Source organism: Triturus cristatus, chromosome 5_1 (assembly GCF_964204655.1).
Source record: "Triturus cristatus chromosome 5_1, aTriCri1.1, whole genome shotgun sequence".
NCBI classification, from domain to species: Eukaryota; Metazoa; Chordata; class Amphibia; order Caudata; family Salamandridae; genus Triturus; species Triturus cristatus.
Window position 1 is genome coordinate 258892347 of NC_140587.1, and position 19702 is coordinate 258912048.

Sequence of the window (19702 nt, forward strand, 5' to 3'; positions counted from 1 at the left end):
GCCTTACAGTCACGTTTTTTATATTAAAACTTCTATAGGATCACCAAGGACAAAACACTGGTGACCCAGTCAAGCCCACCTACCTTTATTGCTGTCGAGCATCCTGACCATCTATTTCATACCTACAGATAATATCAGAGGTAGGTCAGGTTGATGTTGTGGAAAGACGCTGAGTCATTATATTCTCCTTTAAAACTTAAAATCGCAATATTTATATTCTTTTCATTAGAAAACTTCTCTATTGTGTATGAAGTAGAAGACATAACAGTTCTGGAAACTAATTGATTTAATTAAAGCAAGTGACCATCCAGGTATATAAATTATAAACATTATTATTATTTGGATGAAGTAAGATTTAATTTCGAACAGATAAAGAAAGGCACAATAATGATCTCCTTAATGTTATGTCCTAATCATGAGGCGGAATAATAGACCCTAGTGTGAGATAGTTCCTCAGATATGGATAGTTTTTAGATGTATCTAATTTGATGATTCATATAACATCAAGAATACAATAAAAATGAAAACATGAGGTGTGTAAATGGTAGTCTTCAGTGGTATGTATGGGATGTATGAAATACGAGTGGGCCCAAAAAGCGGTATAAATCGAAACAAGGTTGTGATTACATGTGTTTTTATTCAAAAGAAAACATTTCTATTTATTAAAAAAGTAATGTTTTTTTATTAAAGTTTGTAAATGTGTTTATGTATAGCATGTATTTATGTAAGATAAAATGATAATGTACCATTATTTATATATTGATACATTTTTGTTTTTCAATAGGCATTTTTAATATCTGCCTATTAGAAGAGAGACAATATAAATAGAAAGTCCTGAAGAAGGTGGTGTTAAAATTCCCCAGTCCACCGAAACGTGTCGACGCTTTGTTCTTTATTGCTAAATTGAGGAACATTTGAGTCTAATAACCCATGGAGGATAGTTCTCTATGAATTTGATTCAGTCGAATTAACCTATTTTATGATGAGCTTCATTTTTGTCACCTGTTTTGTCTCCAGTCCACACTAAATGAAACAATCGAATTCTTTTTTTCTGTATTGTATTAGTAATTTGGTAATACGTTTGTGTTTATATATCGTTTGTTTTTATCGATTTTAATTACAACAAAAACTTTTTTTAATTAAAGGAATATATTTCAGAATCACACCTGTTTGATGTTGAATTTATAATTGATTTATGGGCCAATTTGAATGTTTTCATACTTAGTAGAATGACTTGTGTATGAATGTGTAATAATACCAAGAGAAACTTTTATTTCTACATATTCTGTACCTGGGATCCTGTCTCTTGGTAAGTAGGGCCAATCCCTCTTTGTTCTAGATAAGCTATACAACCCTTTGGTTGCTCTCGCAAGCCGTAGGCCGTGGGCGGATACAAAGGTACGACATGCAGCCACCTTTATCCAATTGCGTGCTGTCTTTTTATAAAGACGCACGCAAAGCCCAATCGCATGTGAGCACCACACGCACCAGCTTCAAAAAAAGCTCAAAGAAGCTGTAGTACTACCAAGAGGACACATGGTGCAGTCTCATTGATTCTACGGCTTGCGAGAGCGAGCAGCAGCGCCACCTGTTTCCAATTATCGTGCTCGCGGTCGCGTTAATTGGAAACAGATGGCGGTCGCGCTGGCCCTGGCTTGTACACTACCCACATTCCACGTGTGAGCTCTGCAGAAACTTGGGAGAGGTGAGCTGTAGCGACCACATTAATCAAACCTTTGTAATATTGCCCAGATGCCAACTTATGCGATGCATTTCTGCCTAGAATACGACTGCAAGCGTCATTTCCCTTTTGTGGTCTCGAGCTCACGTGCACAGCATGCGGGGCCTCTTTAATTAAGCTTTGAGCTTTTGAAGTCCTATTGTTCCACTTTTATTTTCATTCATTGCGTTCGCATCTCTTCCAAAAGAGAACAGGCTGCTCTGAAATCCGAAACACATTTTTCGTGTTACAGATGTTTACTTGACCTGCTCCTGGATTTCAGTTTCAAATAGTTCAAACAATAACTGTTGTTTGTGTTACTCTCGCATTAACGTTTGGAACAAAGTGGCTGAAAGCCTGCGGTTTAATCCCTTTGGGGCGCTTCTTCATTTTTTGAGAAACTGTTCAACGGGGCAGAAGCTCTAATCGCCAAAGACGGGGGCTGTAGTTTAAGATCTGCCACACACTACAGTTATTACAGCTGACAAAGATAGTGCTCGAAAGTTTATGACATAATCTTTCATTATATTTTTAGTAACTTGCCAGGTCTTATCTATTAACCAAATTATCGGATACATGCCTGCATTCCCAGTGGCAGTTGGCATGTATCCGAATTGAGTACCACCTCAGGCTCTAGAACCCAAACAAAACACACAGTAATACTCATGTATATGAACCCAAAGGCACCTGACTCAAGCAGTCAGGAAACAGAGGGCATGTGACTGGACTCTCGAGCCAGGCATGACAGCAGGAAACAAGTCCTAAATAAACAAGCAGTATGTTGGTTTGATAAATATCACACTCTTTTCCTGGTTAACTATGATCGGAGCTCAGCTGGTAGCTAGACACAAGCATTGGCAAATCAATTCTTGCGTGCGAGTTAGTGCACATCAGTGTGTACCAACAAGCCTGTTGGCTTTAATAATGCTTTTTTATCCAGCAGCATAGGTGTTTCATAATGTTTCTCTCCCACTTACCATGTATGCGAGCCCCTACTTACTGCATCAGTACCCTCAATGTGAATCTGTGCTCCTGCTCACAAGCTCATCTACCTCTTCCTTACTCTCCTGAGTAAAGTACCTGAGCGCACTGCCCATGTTCTCTCCTACCCTCGCTGCATCACTAACAACTTATAAGGTCCCAAAGGCGAGACCTATTGGCTATGCCAATGCTTGTTTGAGAATGTTACTAAGTGGTGCAGATTCATTGATGATATTTTAATTATCTGGCAAAGTTCCGTGGAAACTCTGTGAGAATTTCTAGAATGGTTAAATATGGGAGATGAAAATTTAAAATTCACCTCTCACTACAATAATGAATAAGTAAGTTTCTTGGACCTTAATATAAAAAATGTAGGCGGTCACTTAGAAGTTGAACTTTTCACAAAACCAACTGATAAAAATACTTTATTACATTATACAAGTTACCACCCAAAAGCCCAAAAAGACAATACCCCATTCGGCCAGTTCCTTCGTCTTCGAAGAAACTGCTCCTCACTACATGACTTTTATAAACACGCTCAGAATCTTAAAACAAAGCTGAAAAATAGGGGTTACCCTAGAAAATTGATAAATCATTCATTGAAACGTGCTCGGTTTTATGACCGGGACAGCATGCTGACAAATACAAACAAAAAGAAACAAGAAAAGAAGGACATGGAAAAGATATTTTTTGTTAGCCAGTTCTCTGGGGTTAGTAATAAAATAAAAAACATCATTAACTCCCATTGGAGTATTCTTAATGACAATGAACCAAACACTTTGGGAAAACCACTTTTTGCTTTTAAACGCAACAATAATTTAAGGAGGGAATTGGTTCATACCTGCAGAAATGTTTCAGGAATAGGACAACATACCATTATGGGCAACAAAGCAGTAGGTAACAACAAGTGCGGAAGTTGCGTGATTTGCGACCAGTGTATAACAGGCAAAACTATGACCTATAATAAACACAACTTAGTAGCCAAGGATTTAAATAACTGTAGGAGCAGTAATCTTGTTTATTTGCTCCTATGCCCATGCAACCTTGGGTATGTGGGTGAAACTGCCAGAGAACTACGAGTTTGATTATCAGAGCATGAATCAGCTATAAAAAAATAAGAAAAAGAAGGCCCCTCTAGTGGATCACTATATGAAGGTTGGCCATACCCACATTTACTTTAGATGGTTTATCATTAAAAAAATCAAGGGCAACATGAGAGGAGGCGACCTCACTATGAAGTGTAAAAACCGCGAACAGTGGTATATCTCAATCTTAGACACAGTTAGAACAGGGTTGAACTCAAAAGAAGATTGGATGCAATTGATTAATTAACTGAAAAATAATAATGATGGATCCTTTGGCACTTTTTTAGGTCTCGCCTACGCAGCGCGGATGTGCTGCGTAGGAAAAATACCTTTTGTAATCGGCACAGCTTTGCGGGCAAAAACGTGCATGCGTTGCATTGCTTTCAATGGCAACGCGTGCACGTTTGGCGATTCCCTAGCGGGAGCGAGCTTTGGCGCCATGTGTTAGCAATTATCGCTCCTGGTGCTGCTCCCTCCCGCAAGGGAAACACTTTCACTTTTGCCGCCACTGGTGTTTTTTTTTAATTGACTTTTAGCGCGAGGCGTGCGCGCCTGTTACTAATGGCGAGGCACTAAAGAGCTTTGTGGATAGGTAACATCATTAGCATGCTACTCACGGGGCTACATATATCATTAGAGACTTTGTCGTGCAAACAGAGATACGGACGGTTGTCAAACTGGCACAAGCTTTGTAACCCATCTGCCATGCAATCTATTCCATACAGTTGTCCCAAACTGTCGCGTGGTGTCTCATGCGATGTGTCCGGAAGGAGCTCTACAATCTGTCACGCAGGGGCGATGACGCTGCTTCTGCGGGCATCTGAACTGGTCATGGAGAGCTTACAATGTGTCCACCAACTAACAAGGTGAGGGAAGCCACGTGAATTAATGGCCAAAGCTGCTGACGTTCGAACTGGGGGAACACGCTTAAGTCCCGGCGCCATGCACAGCATCCTGTGATTCTGGGCAAATCACCTAATAACTTCTTTTTTATAAAAGAAATCATTTTGACCTTGTGCAATGCAATCTGATTCTCAAGTAAAGCACTTTAATTGCCTCGAGACAAGTTTGCGTGATATAAAACTGCACATTCAGTGATACCCACACCTCAGGCTATTTTCAATGACGTAGGAAGCCGGTCTAGACAATCTTAACGGAAGTAACCAAGGGCTCAACAACTCAATACTACCTTATGTTACAGTATGTGTTACAACGTGAGTTCACGCTAGCTTGCTATATAGGACTTCCTGCATTTTATATATTTTTTCAATTTCGTACATCACCAGTTTTCATCTAGAACATTCTTTAATGTTTCTCAGTTGGGCACATGGAGCAGGAAGTGTGACATGCTGCAGTTTCCTCTGCTTGCTGATGACGGCGTCATTTACTGTCATTCATTGGTGTGCTCTTCCCGCCACACCTAGGGAGTTCGAAATGAACCTTGGCCCAATTTACTGCGGAGTGAAGCACTTCCAACTCTTTTATGTTTGTCTAGTATCCCAACTGTACTTCGCACATATGTTCTCAGTCACTTTTCTTTGTTCAAAAGTTACATTTATTTTTGTCATGATTATTAGTGGGTGATCCAGGCCTTTCTGGAACAAAAGTGATATTGCAAGAAAACCTTTCCTGTGTAAGACCAATTGACACAAACAAGGTTAACCCAAAGTAGTTTGAGGACAACCCGTGGCAAGATTAACAAGCATTGAAAATGCAATAGGTCTCGCCTTTGATTAAGTTAAAGCCATTTGCTTTGCTAATGGTATTGTATAGCAAAGCAAATGGCTTTTACTTAATGAAAGGCGAGACCTATTGCATTTGTAATGCTTGTTGAATTAGTGATCGGAATGGGATTATTGAGATATAAGATACCAATCTGCCAAAGTTATAGAACAATAATTTTGCATCATCATAGCTTGTTGGTTTATTTGCACGGGTTTTAGTGGTGGGATCCTGTACCGGCCGGGACCCTACCACATGACGTGTGCATTTAGGTTGACATTTATGAAGGGACGTTATAGTTGAGAGCATAAATAGGTCATGTTGCACCGATTTTGAAAGTTAGATATAACAATGGACCAGTGATTTATTGACTTTGTTAATGTTCTGCCATCGTTGGTTATATACTCCCCTCCATCTATCTTTGCGTTGTAAGAAACGTTCCTTTAGAAATAGTTTATCTTAGTGGCCATAATATCGGGCCATTCACACGCAGTACTAGTTAATAAGCCACCGCTTTAAGAGAATCTACAGTCTCCCACGGCATCTCACGTGGTACTTTTCACAACGCTACCACTTTAAGAGAGTTCACATACGCACATGTACATTGGGCGCATTAATGATTAGAACAGAACTCGCTGTCACCTTTGGATGACGTTGGAGGCCGCTATAGGCTGATGAATCCTTTGGCGCCGTTCTCACGCATATATAAACCTGTGTTAACTGGTACCTTCCTCTTTTCGATTGTGGCGCGGAACAAACATCATCATTACGTGAGGTTTCCCAATACTGAAAGGTGAGGAGTTAGAAGCACAGGCTATCGTTTTTGAAACCTAGAGGGCGGGGTGAAGATTAATGGCAGTGATCATTTCGCTGCCGTTTCACTATCCATGTAGGCAAAGCTCTTCAACGAATTGGTTTGAGTTTAGGTATTGATTTGAGCAATGCCATGTAATCATATAAATTTTGATAATCCTATGGAAAATCCTTTTTAATTTCTTTTTTATATTACCTACTGGCGGTCGCCAGTAGGTAGTTATAGTTAGGACCTATTTTCCATAGGAAATCCGCAACATTCTATTCCCAATAAGTCTGACGCCGGTTGACGAATCTTCGCAAAATTTTCCAAACTTTTGGCCAGCTCCGGTCCGCTCCTATCCTGAAAGTTTCGTGGTGATTCGTCAAGCGGGGGCTGTGAAAAAAGGGGGGTCCCAAAATGCTTTTTCCCCATGCAATTTCCCATAGGACCTGTTGACGCAGCTACAGCCCGAACTGCTGAACGGAATTACACCAAATTTGGCAGAAAGGTAGACCTTGGTTCAGAGTCGTGTCTTTTGCTTAAATGGTGTAAATCCGTTCAGTAGTTCCTGAGAAAATCAAAATAAAATCACATATATATCAGGGCGGAGCCTAACCACACATCTCATCGTGAGATCTGATTGGCTGTCAGCACTTCATCCAAGAAGTGTTGGCAGCCATCTTGGGACCAATATACATGATAGCACCTCATTAAAAAGCATTGCAGTTAATAGAAGGTTATAAGACTTTAGTTACATTATAAATCATTTGTTGATGGTACCATACTCATTTTAGGAATTGTGGTATGATCTAAGGTGATTATACCATGTGAAAAAGCCTTCTGCTGGGATATCATGAATCATGTTTGAGAGAAAACTATTTTCACATGCTTTTCCCACAGAGGTTTGGAAGGTGATCTATAAGCTAAACTGACAGCATATTTTCCGTAAATTCACATTATCTTTCTTAGTCATGTGAGAATGAAGTCTGACATTCTCAGTAAAACATGTACATCCAACAAGGGCAGAGACTGTCAGTTGATTCCTTTGTGTTCTACTGCAGCTTCCCAGAGTGTTCCAAAGAACAACTAGAGCGCTAACACTCCTACTTATGATAAACGTATGGCACACCTGAAGCCATCTTGATTGGAATAAAGTGGTAGTTCTTAAAACATTTAATTTAAAAAGGAACAAAATGAGGGGGTTCATTTTGCCATAGAATGTATGATTAGTGCTGCAGAAAGAAAAATTAGGGCACATTTTGAGAGACTTCTCAAATCCTCTTCTATTTCATTAAAGAATTCTGACATGCAGACTGAAACATGCACTTTCAATACCAGCAGCAGACTTCCTTGGTGAGCAGTAGCTTTACTACAGTGATCTAATGAGCAACTAGAGTGCTAACATTCTGAATTTATGGCAAATGTGTGACACATCTGAATGCCTTCTTCATTGAATCAAAGTAAAAAACTGACAGTATGCCTACTGAGGAGACTGTAGTAAATGAGGAAATTGGGAAACTTCATAACAAGTCTCCCAAGATGGCCACCAGAGACAAAAGAGCCCAAATGTAGCACAAATATCACCGAGATGTAGCCCAAGTATAGCCCAATAACAGAAATCCCAGAGTGTTTTAAAGAACAACTAGAGCGCTAACAGTCTTACTTATGACAAAAGTGTGGCACACCTGAAGCCATCTTGATTGGAATAAAGTGGTAACCCTTAAAACATTTAATTTGCAAAGGAACAAAATGAGGGGGTTCATTTTGCCATAGAAATTATGATTAGTGCTGCAGAAAGAAAAATTAGGGCACATTTTGACTTCTCAAATCCTCTTCTATTTCATTAAAAAGTTCTGACATGCAGACTGAAACATGCACTTTGAATACCAGCAGCAGACTTCCCTGGTGAGCAGTAGCTTTACTACAGTGATCTAATGAGGAACTAGAGTGCTACCATTCAGAAATTATGGCAAATGTGTCACATCGGAATGCCTTCTTGATGGAACCAAAGTCAACAAGCATTGAAAATGCAATAGGTCTCGCCCTCATTTAAAGTTAAAGCAATTCTGTTTGTAATTAGGTGGCTTTTTAGCTTTGCTTTTATTAGTGTTTTTCAAAATTTCATGTACATAACATTCATATTTGTATATGTATGCATGCATTTATATTTGTATTTATATAGATATGCAGATTATATATATGTATGTATATATATATACACATACATATATATAAATGCATATGCATATATGTGCATACGTGTGCGTGTAGAGAGAGGTAGAGAGAGGTAGAGAGGTAGAGGTGTAGAGGTAGAGACGTAGAGGTAGAGAGGTAGAGAGTAGTAGAGAGAGAGGTAGAGAGAGGTAGAGAGGTAGAGAGTAGAGGATGAGTAATAGAGAGTAGAGAGTAGAGAGAGAGTAGCAGAGAGTGAGTAGGAGAGAGTAGTAGAGAGTGAGAAGTAGAGAGTAGTAGAGAGTAGTAAAGAGTGAGTAGTAGAGTGAGTTGTAGAGAGTAGTAGAGAGTGAGTAGTAGAGAGTAGTAGAGAGTGAGTATTAGAGAGTGAGTAGTAGAGAGTAGTAGAGAGTGAGTAGTGGAGACTGAGTAGCAGAGAGAGAGTAGTAGAGAATGAGTAGTAGAGTGAGTAGTAGAGAGTAGTATAGAGAGAGTAGTAGAGAGTGAGTAGTAGAGAGTAGTAGAGAGTGAGTAGTAGAGAGTGAGTAGTAGAGAGTAGTAGAGAGTGAGTAGTAGAGAGTAGTAGAGAGTGAGTAGTAGAGAGTGAGTAGTAGAGAGAGAGTAGTAGAGAGTAGTAGAGAGTGAGTAGTAGAGAGTAGTAGAGAGTGAGTAGTAGAGAATAGTACAGAGTGAGTAGAAGAGAGTGATTAGTAGAGAGTAGTGGAGTAGTACAGAGTGAGTAGTAGAGAGTAGTAGAGAGTGAGTAGTAGAGTGAGTAGTAGGGAGTAGTAGAGAGTGAGTAGTAGAGTGAGTAGTAGAGTGAGTAGTAGAGAGTGTGTAGTAGAGAGAGGGTAGTAGAGAGTAGTAGAGAGTGAGTAGTAGAGAGTAGTAGAGAGTGAGTAGCATGGAGAGTAGTAGAGAGTAGTAGAGTAGTAGAGAGTGAGTAGTAGAGTGAGTAGTAGAGAGTAGTAGAGAGCGAGTAGTAGAGAGTGAGTAGTGGAGAGTGAGTAGTACAGTAGTAGAGAGTGAGCAGTCGAGAGTGAGTAGTATAGAGAGAGTAGTAGAGAGTAGTAGAGTGAGTAGTAGAGAGAGAGTAGTAGAGAGTAGTAGAGAGTGAGTAGTAGAGTAGTAGAGAGTGAGTGGTAGAGAGTAGTAGAGAGTAGTAGAGTGAGTAGTAGAGAGTAGTAGAGAGTGAGTAGTAGAGAGTAGTAGAGAGTGAGTAGTAGAGAGTGCCTAGTAGAGAGTGAGTAGTAGAGAGTGAGTAGTAGAGAGTGAGTAGTAGAGAGAGTAGTAGAGAGAGAGTAGTAGAGAGTAGTAGAGAGTGAGTAGTAGAGTAGTAGAGAGTGAGTGGTAGAGAGCAGTAGAGAGCAGTACAGTGAGTAGTAGAGAGTAGTAGAGAGTGAGTAGTAGAGAGTAGTAAGTAGAGAGTAGTAGAGAGTAGTAGAGAGAGAGTAGTAGAGAGTGAGTAGTAGAAAGTAGTAGCGAGTGAGTAGTAGAGAGTGAGTAGTTTAATTTAAAAGGAACACAATGAGGAGGTTTATTTTGCCATAGAAATTATGATTAGTGCGGAAAAAAGAAAATTAGGGCACATTTTGAGTGACTTCTCAAATCCTCTTCTATTTCATTAAAAAATTCTGACATGCAGACTGAAACATGCACTTTCAATACCAGCAGCAGACTTCCCTGGTGAGCAGTAGCTTTACTACAGTGATCTAATAAGCAACTAGAGTGCTAACATTCCGAATTTAAGGCAAACGTGTGACACATTTGAATGCCTTCTTGATGGAATGAAAGTAAAAATCTGAAAGTATTTCCTACTGAGGAGACTGTTGTAAATGAGGTAATTAGGAAACTTCAAAACAAATAAGTCTCCCAAGATGGCCACCAGAGACAAAAGAGCCCAAATGTAGCACAAATATCACCGAGATGTAGCCCAATTATAGCCCAATGACAGAATGTCCCAGAGTGTTTTAAAGAACAACTAGAGCGCTAACAGTCTTACTTATGACAAAAGTATGGCACACCTGATGGCATCTTGATTGGAATAAAGTGGTAACACTTAAAACATTTAATTTGCAAAGGAACAAAATGAGGGGGTTCATTTTGCCATAGAAATTATGATTAGTGCTGCAGAAAGAAAGATTAGGGCACATTTTGACTTCTCAAATCCTCTTCCATTTCATTAAAAAATTCTGACATGCAGACTGAAACATGCACTTTGAATACCAGCAGCAGACTTCCATGGTGAGCAGTAGCTTTACTACAGTGATCTAATGAGCAACTAGAGTGCTACCATTCAGAATTTATGGAAAATGTGTGACACATCTGAATGCCTTCTTGATGGAATCAAAGTAAACAAGCATTGAAAATGCAATAGGTCTCGCCCTCGTTTAAGTTAAAGCAATTCTGTTTGTAATTAGGTGGCTTTTTAGCTTTGCTTGTATTAGAGTTTTTCAAACTTTCATGTACATACCATGCATATGTATGCATATATGTATATGTTTATGTTTGCATGCATTTATATTTATATAGATATGCAGATTATATTTATATGTTATATGTATATATATATATACACATACATATATATATAAATGCATATGCATATATATATGTGCATATGTGTGCATGTACAGAGAGGTAGAGGTGTATAGGTAGAGGTGTAGAGGTAGAGAGGTAGAGGTAGAGAGGTAGAGAGTAGTAGAGAGAGAGGTAGAGAGAGGTAGAGAGGTAGAGAGTAGAGAGCGAGTAATAGAGAGTAGAGAGTGAGTAGTAGAGAGTAGTAGAGAAAGTATCAGATAGTGAGTAGTAGAGAGTAGTAGAGTGAGTAGTAGAGAGTGAGTAGTAGAGAGTGAGTAGTAGAGAGTGAGTAGTAGAGAGAGTGAGTAGTAGTGAGTAGTAGAGAGTGAGTAGTAGAGAGTAGTAGAGAGTGAGTAGCAGAGAGAGAGTATTAGAGAGTAGTAGAGAGTGAGTAGCAGAGTGAGTAGTAGAGAGTAGTAGAGAGAGAGTAGTAGAGAGTGAGTAGTAGAGAGTAGTCGAGAGTGAGTAGTAGTGAGTAGTAGAGAGTGAGTAGTAGAGAGTAGTAGAGAGTGAGTAGCAGAGAGAGAGTATTAGAGAGTAGTAGAGAGTGAGTAGCAGAGTGAGTAGTAGAGAGTAGTAGAGAGAGTAGTAGAGAGTGAGTAGTAGAGAGTAGTAGAGAGTGAGTAGTAGAGAGTAGTAGAGAGAGTAGTAGAGAGTGAGTAGTAGAGAGTAGTAGAGAGTGAGTAGTAGAGAGTGAGTAGTAGAGAGAGAGTAGTAGAGAGTAGTAGAGAGTGAGTAGTAGAGAGTAGTGGAGTAGTAGAGAGTAAGTAGTAGAGAGTAGTATGGAGTGAGTAGTAGAGTGAGTACTAGAGAGTAGTAGAGAGCGAGTAGTAGAGAGTGTGTAGTAGAGAGTGTGTAGTAGAGAGTGAGTAGTAGAGAGTAGTAGAGAGTGAGTAGTAGAGTGAGTAGTAGAGAGTAGTTGAGAGTGAGTAGTAGAGAATGAGTAGTGGAGAGTGAGTAGTAGAGAGTGAGTAGTAGAGAGTGAGTAGTAGAGAGTGAGTAGTAGAGAATCGTAGAGAGTGAGTAGTAGAGAGTAGTAGAGTGAGTAGTAGAGAGTGAGTAGTAGAGAGAGAGAGTAGTAGAGAGTGAGTAGTAGAGTAGTAGAGAGTGAGTGGTAGAGAGTAGGAGAGAGTAGTAGAGTGAGTAGTAGAGAATAGTAGAGAGTGAGTAGTAGAGCGAGTAGTAGAGAGTAGTAGAGTAGTAGAGAGTGAGTAGCAGAGAGAATAGTAGAGAGTAGTAGAGAGTGAGTAGTAGAGAGTGAGTAGTAGAGAGCGAGTAGTAGAGAGTGAGTAGTGGAGAGTGAGTAGTAGAGAGTGAGTAGTAGAGAGTGAATAGTAGAGTGAGTAGTAGAGAGAGAGTAGTAGAGAGTAGTAGAGTGAGTAGTAGAGAGTGAGTAGTAGAGAGTGAGTAGTAGAGAGAGAGTAGTAGAGTAGTAGAGAGTGAGTGGTAGAGAGCAGCAGAGAGTAGTAGAGTGAGTAGTAGAGAGTAGTAGAGAGTGAGTAGTAGAGAGTGAATAGTAGAGAGTAGTAGTAGAGAGTAGTAGAGAGAGAGAGTAGTAGAGAGTGTAGTAGAGAGTGAGTAGTAGAGAGTAGTAGCGAGTGAGTAGTAGAGAGTGAGTAGTAGAGTAGTAGAGGGTGAGTGGTAGAGAGTAGTAGAAAGTAGTAGAGTGAGTAGTAGAGAGTGAGTAGTAGAGAGTAGTAGAGAGTGAGTAGTAGAGAGAGTAGTAGTAGACAGTGAGTAGTAGAGAGTAGTAGAGCGTGAGTAGTAGAGAGTGAGTAGTAGAGAGTAGTAGCGAGTGAGTAGTAGAGAGTGAGTAGTAGAGTAGTAGAGAGTGAGTAGTAGAGAGTGAGTAGTTGAGAGTGAGTAGTAGACAGTAGTAGAGAGTGAGTAGTAGAGAGTAGTAAAGAGCGAGTAGTAGAGAGTGAGTAGTAGAGAGAGAGTAGTAGAGAGTAGTAGAGAGTCAGTAGTAGAGTAGTAGAGAGTAGTCAGTCAGTGTCAGTCAGTGTCAGTCAGTCAGTGTCAGTCAGTCAGTCAGTGTCAGTCTATCAGTGTCAGTCAATCAGTGTCAGTCAGTCAGTGTCAGTCAGTGTCAATCAGTGTCAGTCAGTCAGTGTCAGTCAATCAGTGTCAGTCAGTGTCAGTGTCAGTCAATCTGTGTCAGTCAGTGTCAATCAGTCAGTGTCAGTCAGTCAGTGTCAGTCAGTCAGTGTCAGCTAGAGCAGCTCTGCTGACCTGGTTCTCTGGCTCTAAAGCAGCTCTGCTCACCTGGTTCTCTCTCGCTACAGCAGGTCTGCTGACCTGGTTCTCTGGGTCTAGAGCAGCTCTGCTGACCTAGTTCTTATGCTACAGAGCAGCTCTGCTGATCTAGTTCTCTGGCTCTACAACAGCTCTGCTGACCTGGTTCTCTGGCTCTAAAGCAGCTCCGCTGACCCAGTTCTATGGCTCTGAAGCAGTTCTGCTGACATGGTTCTCTGGCTCTAGGGCAGCTCTGCTGACCTGGTTCTCTCCCTCTAAAGCAGCTCTACTGACCTGGTTTCTCTGGCTCTGCAGCAGCTCTGCAGACCTGGTTCTCTGGCTCTAGAGCAGCTCTGTTGACCTGGTTCTTAGGCTCTAGAGCAGCTCTACTGACCTGGTTCTCTGGCTCTAAAGCAGCTCTGCTGACCTGGTTCTATGGCTCTAAAGCAGCTCTGCTGGTTTGGTTCTCTGGCTCTAGAGTAGCTCTGCTGGCCTGGTTCTCTGGCTCTAAAGCAGCTCTGCTGACCTGGTTCTCTGGCTCTAAAGCAGCTCTGCTGGCCTGGTTCTCTGGCTCTAAAGCAGCTCTGCTGACCTGGTTCTCTCCCTCTAAAGCAGCTCTACTGACCTGGTTTCTCTGGCTCTACACCAGCTCTGCTGACCTGGTTCTCAGGCTCTAGAGCAGCTCTGCTGACCTAGTTCTTAGGCTCTAGAGCAGCTCTGCTGACCTGGTTCTCTGGCTCTACAGCAGCTCTGCTGACCTGGTTTTCTGCACTCACGATGCACGCACCCGACTTTGCGAAAATATATTTTAAAATAATATAAGTTTATTATAAGTACAAATATATTATTTTGATGAATATCTTACATAATCTCTTGCCTTAATATGTATATTAAAGACGCATACATATCCTTTGAGATGTCATCAGTGATGTCATCAATGATGTCACTGACCATGTCATGAATGATGCAATATGTGACATCATCAGCAGTGCACTGCGGGCGCGTGCGTTATAGTTAGCATAACTAACTATAACGGAGGAATTTCTATGGTTTAGTATGAGTGAAGTGGGCAGCTAACTAAAACACCCATGAAACCTATAGTTTTTTCTTTGAATATATATATATTTCATTACAGAAATGCCCCACAACAGTGGAACATTACCCTGTTGGGTAATGAAAGGATTTGGGACTATATCTCAGGAACCATTATCCCCAAATTTGAATGGAACAGAGGTTAATTGACCCCTTCACGTAACCTGCACATCCGACGCTAATTATAGGGGGAGTTAGGTTGAATAAGGTCGAATTCTTGATTTGAGACAGATGTAGATTAGGTTATTTAAATGGAATTCAGCCTTACAGTCACGTTTTTTTTATATTAAAACTTCTATAAGATCACCAAGGACAAAACACTGGTGACCCAGTCAAGCCCACCTACCTTTATTGCTGTTGAGCATCCTGACCATCTATTTCATACCTACAGATAATATCAGAGGCAGGTCAGGTTGATGTTGTGGAAAGATGCTGAGTCATTATATTCTCCTTTAAAACTTACAATCACAATATTTATATTTTTTTCATTAGAAAACTTCTCTATTGTGTATGAAGTGGAAGACATAACAGTTCTGGAAACCAAATGATATAATTAAAGCAAGTAAACATCCACGTATATAAATTAAACATTATTATTATTTGGATGAAGTAGGATTTAATTCCAAACAGATAAAGAAAGGCACAATAATGATCGCCTTAATGTTATGTCCTAATCATGAGGCGGAATAATAGACCCATGTGTGAGATAGTTCCTTAGATATGGATAGTTTAAAAATATATCTAATTTGATGATTCATATAACATCAAGAATACGATAAAAATGAAAAGATGAGGTGTGTAAATGATAGTCTTCAGTGGTATGTATGGGATGTATGAAATATGAGCGGGCCCAAAAAGCGGTTATAAATCAAAATGAGGTTGTGATTACATGTGTTTTTAACAAAAGAAAAAATGTCTTTTTATTAAAAAAAGTAAAGTTTTTTTAATAAAGTTTGTAAATGTGTTTATGTATAGCATGTACTTATGTAAGAAAAATGATGATATACCATTGTTTATATATTGATACATTTTTGTTTTTCAACAGGCATTTTTAATATGTGCCAATTAGAAGAGAGACAATATAAATAGAAAGTCCTGAAGAAGGTGGTGTTACAATTCCCCAGTCCACCAAAATACGTCCACGCTGAGTTCTTTATTGTTAAATTCGAGGAACATTTGAGTCTTAACCCGTGGAGGGATAGATTGCTATGAATTTGATTCAGTCCAATTAACCTATTTTATGATGATCTTCATTTTTGTCACCTGTGTTGTCTCCTGTCCACACTAAATGAAACAATCAAATTCTTTTTTCTGTATTGTATTAGTAATTTGGTAATACGTTTGTGTATATATATGGTTTGTTTTTATCGATTTTTTTAATTACAACAAAAACTTTTTTTTATTTAAAGGAATATATTTCAGAATCATACCTATTTGATGTTCAATTTTTAATTGATTTATGGGCCAATTGGAATGTTTTCATCCTATTAGAATGACTTGTGTATGATTGTGTGATAATACCAAGAGAAACTTTTATTTCCACATATTCTGTACCTGGAACCCTGTCTCTTGGTAAGTGGGGCCACTCCCTCTTTGTTCTAGCCGCCCTCCTCCGTAGAGTACTCCCTTCATTGGTGCATCACACACAAGTAGGGTTCGTCCCAGGCCACTCCTCTAGAAACCGTTTGCGTACGCTGGCCCATACATTATGGTCAGCCAAGTGCCTCGAGACTGACACGCTAGCACTCTCACTCGACACGGAAATGGCGTTCAATCATATCGAATGGAAATACCTTTTCAAGGTAATGGAGCATTTTAGCATGGGAGACTCATTCATCACCAAGGTGCAACAGCTGTATGATAACCCCACCGCACATGTCAACTGTGGGGGCTTCGTATCGGACTCATTTCCAATTCAAAGAGGGACGCGCCAGGGATGTCCTCTATCCCAGCTTCTCTTTCTCCTGGCCATGGAACCCCTGGCGGCCACCATACGTAATTCAGCTAATGTCACAGGCGTACACCTCCCCATTAGGGAATCTGAAATCTACCTCTATGCCGACGACATACTGCTTACCCTCTCGGATTTACACCACTCCTTACCATCCCTGCTCCAATTCATCGATACTTTCTCTTCCTTTTCGGGCTACAAAATAAACTGGGACAAAGGTGAAGCACTCCCTATATCGGAGGGTAACGCGAAAGTGGCCATACATGGGTTCCCCTTCCATTGGAAACCCTTGGGGCTCAAATATCTTTGCATCTTGATGAACAAAGGCATGGCTGGTATGGCCTCGGATAATCTGAACCCACTGATCACCCAGATGCAACGGGACTTCAAGAAATGGAAAGTGCTGGGGCTTTCCATGTGGGGCAGAGTGCAGGCAGTGCGAATGGTTACGCTTCCGTGTTTTCTTTACACCCTCGGCATGCTCCCCATATAGGTGCCCCTTACCACAGATTCCAAGGTCAAGGCCTTTGTGTGGGGCTCTTCTAAACCCCCACCTAGCTGCGCCAAAACTCAAGGCCCGGCGCACCAGCGAAGGACTGAGCCTTCCTTCAGGAGAGCACTATGCCCTTGCCCTCCAACTTTCACAGCTGGTGTACATGTTGCCGTATCCTCCAGACTGGGTACATGTCGAAAATCACTTGCTAGCAACTGAGGCAGGCCTCTCTGCCCTATATGGAAAAGTGATAAGTCAAAAACACCCCGCCCATCCGGTACTATCAGCCATGCACAAGGCCTGGCACCGAGCACACCCCCTGCGGGGATCCAACCCAAGACTTCATGTGAAAGCCCCAATATGGGGAAACACGGGCATATATACCAGCGGACTGAGTCAGTCTTGGCCCCAATGGAAGGCAGCGGGCATCCACACCATTGACCAGCTCCTCGTTGCTGGTGAATTAAAAACGTCACGTAGTGGGAGAAGAGTTCGACCTTCTCCAATCACAATCTTGGAGGTATGTCCAATTGCAGCACTGAATGAAAAAACTTCTAGGCCCGCGTCCCTTGACCTTGTCAAGCTCACCGGTGGTAACGTACCTTCACACGAGGGAAATACAAAGGAGTTGTGTCCAGACTCTATGGAGTCATCTCCTCCCACCTCTTCTCACAACCCCTATCGCGGGCTCTTAATGCCAAATGGCAAACACAACTGTCAATCTTCTATGAGGAAGATGACCCGGGAGATATACTTGAGGCTCTGGATAAGGGCACCAGGGATTGTGTCGATGTAAGGTTTTTTTGATGTACAGGAAGAATGGCGCTCAAGCTGAATTATGTCTACTTCCGGTAAGCGAGACGGCACCAGTGTTCCATCGTTTTTCCTATCCTCAACAGGATTCGCCTCGGAAATTGGTGTACCCGCCTGTCCAGCCAGAACACTGGACTACCCCTTATATTTCGCACCACTGTGGGACCCCGCAGTGCCGTTACAGCTCAGCAGCCTACGCACCTTCGTAAATAATTAACCCAGCCGGGTTGGAAGTATCACCGGCCACCGGGTTGGCGCTACATGCGCCGATTCATCCTCTGAACTCCTTATCCGGAGCATATGAGCCAGCCGGGTTGGAATTATCACCGGCTTACTGACATATACTACCCACTACACTACGTCTCAGCCCTGAAGAAGTCACGGGATTACTCCCACATGTGACGAAACATGTGTCGGCTGGTTGCTTTCGCATATCCTCATTTATTAAACACACGTGAAATTATTCATCTGGTGTGGATCAAATATTCTGTTTTGAACACTAAATCGCATGAAACCGCCTCGTGATACTCATTACGTGTGCCCTGGACTTTGTTTTGCAAGGGCACCAGGGAGGCGCGTCTGAAATTCTGCCTTTTCAAGATCTTGCATGACTGGCACTGGATGCCGATGAAACCAAATAGGGTCGGTCTGCTCCCACACGCGAGCTATTGGAGATGCCCAGATACACGTGGTGATACACGAATATTATATGTGATGGTCCATCGGTACAGCCCTTCTGGTCCTATGTGCCAGACTCTGCGCGCCTCTATTCCCCTCCATCTGCCGCTCACCCCAGCCGTCATTATACTCCACGACTTGCGACACTCGCCAGAGCTCTCACTGGCACATTGCTGACTCTTTCACACAGCGGTTGCCAATGCCAAAATGTGCATCCTACGGCAATGAAGGTAGCCGATACCGCCTTCACATGAGGCCTGGTTGGTGGCAATGATAAATACCGCCTCCCACAAACTAATTATTTACAACCTACAGGACCAGTCTGACCTTTTTACAGATCTGGGCATCCTTCCTACGAATAGAGGAGTGTGCCTTGAACGCCCATGCAGCTGTAGACTTTGACCCCAATCCCCCCACAGCTGACTCATGACACTCCGCATTTCATACTCTCCCTGGGTATTGCATCTGCCCCCACCCTACTCTACTTCACTTCACTCACTATAGCACTCCTCTTGTGATAGTTGCCCACGCTGATCCATCCATCCCCCTCCCTCCCTATCACACTCCCCATGGCCACCCTTTACGACTGACGCATACACATCTACATCCCTCTCTTTCCCAGCTTCTCTCCCCCCTCGATCTCAACTGGAGCTTGCACCTATTCTGTGACCTCCCATTCTTCTGGCCAGACGCTCTCTTTCATCCCTCCTTTTATTTTTTAATTATTTTTCCTCTCCGCCTCCACCAACCCCCCTGCCCCCCTGGCACCACCACACAGGACCCTGCAACGTTGCGGGGGACCCTCCTCGAGCAACCCGCACCAGGGATGGTTGAGACACCCTTTGTATGGCCCTCTTAGGAACCGCCCTTTTTCCTCATACACGAATATCACCCTGCACCTGGTACGGAACCCCCACACGTCTCTAGTCAGACAATGATATGCATCTGACACCAGCATCACCACTGCCCCCACGGTATGCTCTGTGCATACGGTACCCCTCGCCCATCGACGATGGCATCCTCACTGCATTCACTGACATGCCAGAACACTCGGGTCTAACACTCCCCCACTTCAGCACCTGCAACAGAAGTAACAGAGAACGGAAGGGGGAGTGATGGCCATTCCAACACTCGCTATTGCTTGTAGTTGTCAGAGGATGCCTCCTTCTGTTATTGTATATTCAATGCTACTGTGCTACAATAAAAGAATTGCAAAACAAAACAAAAACCTCAATTAGGGCTCCCTAAAAAGCAGAACTCCAATTTTTTCTAAATAGTTCTCCCAAGTAATTGCTAGCAGAAAGGCAACTTAAAAAAATAATAAAATAAAATATATATATATATATGTCTATATCCTTGTCTTTTTATTAGAACAAAACAGTAA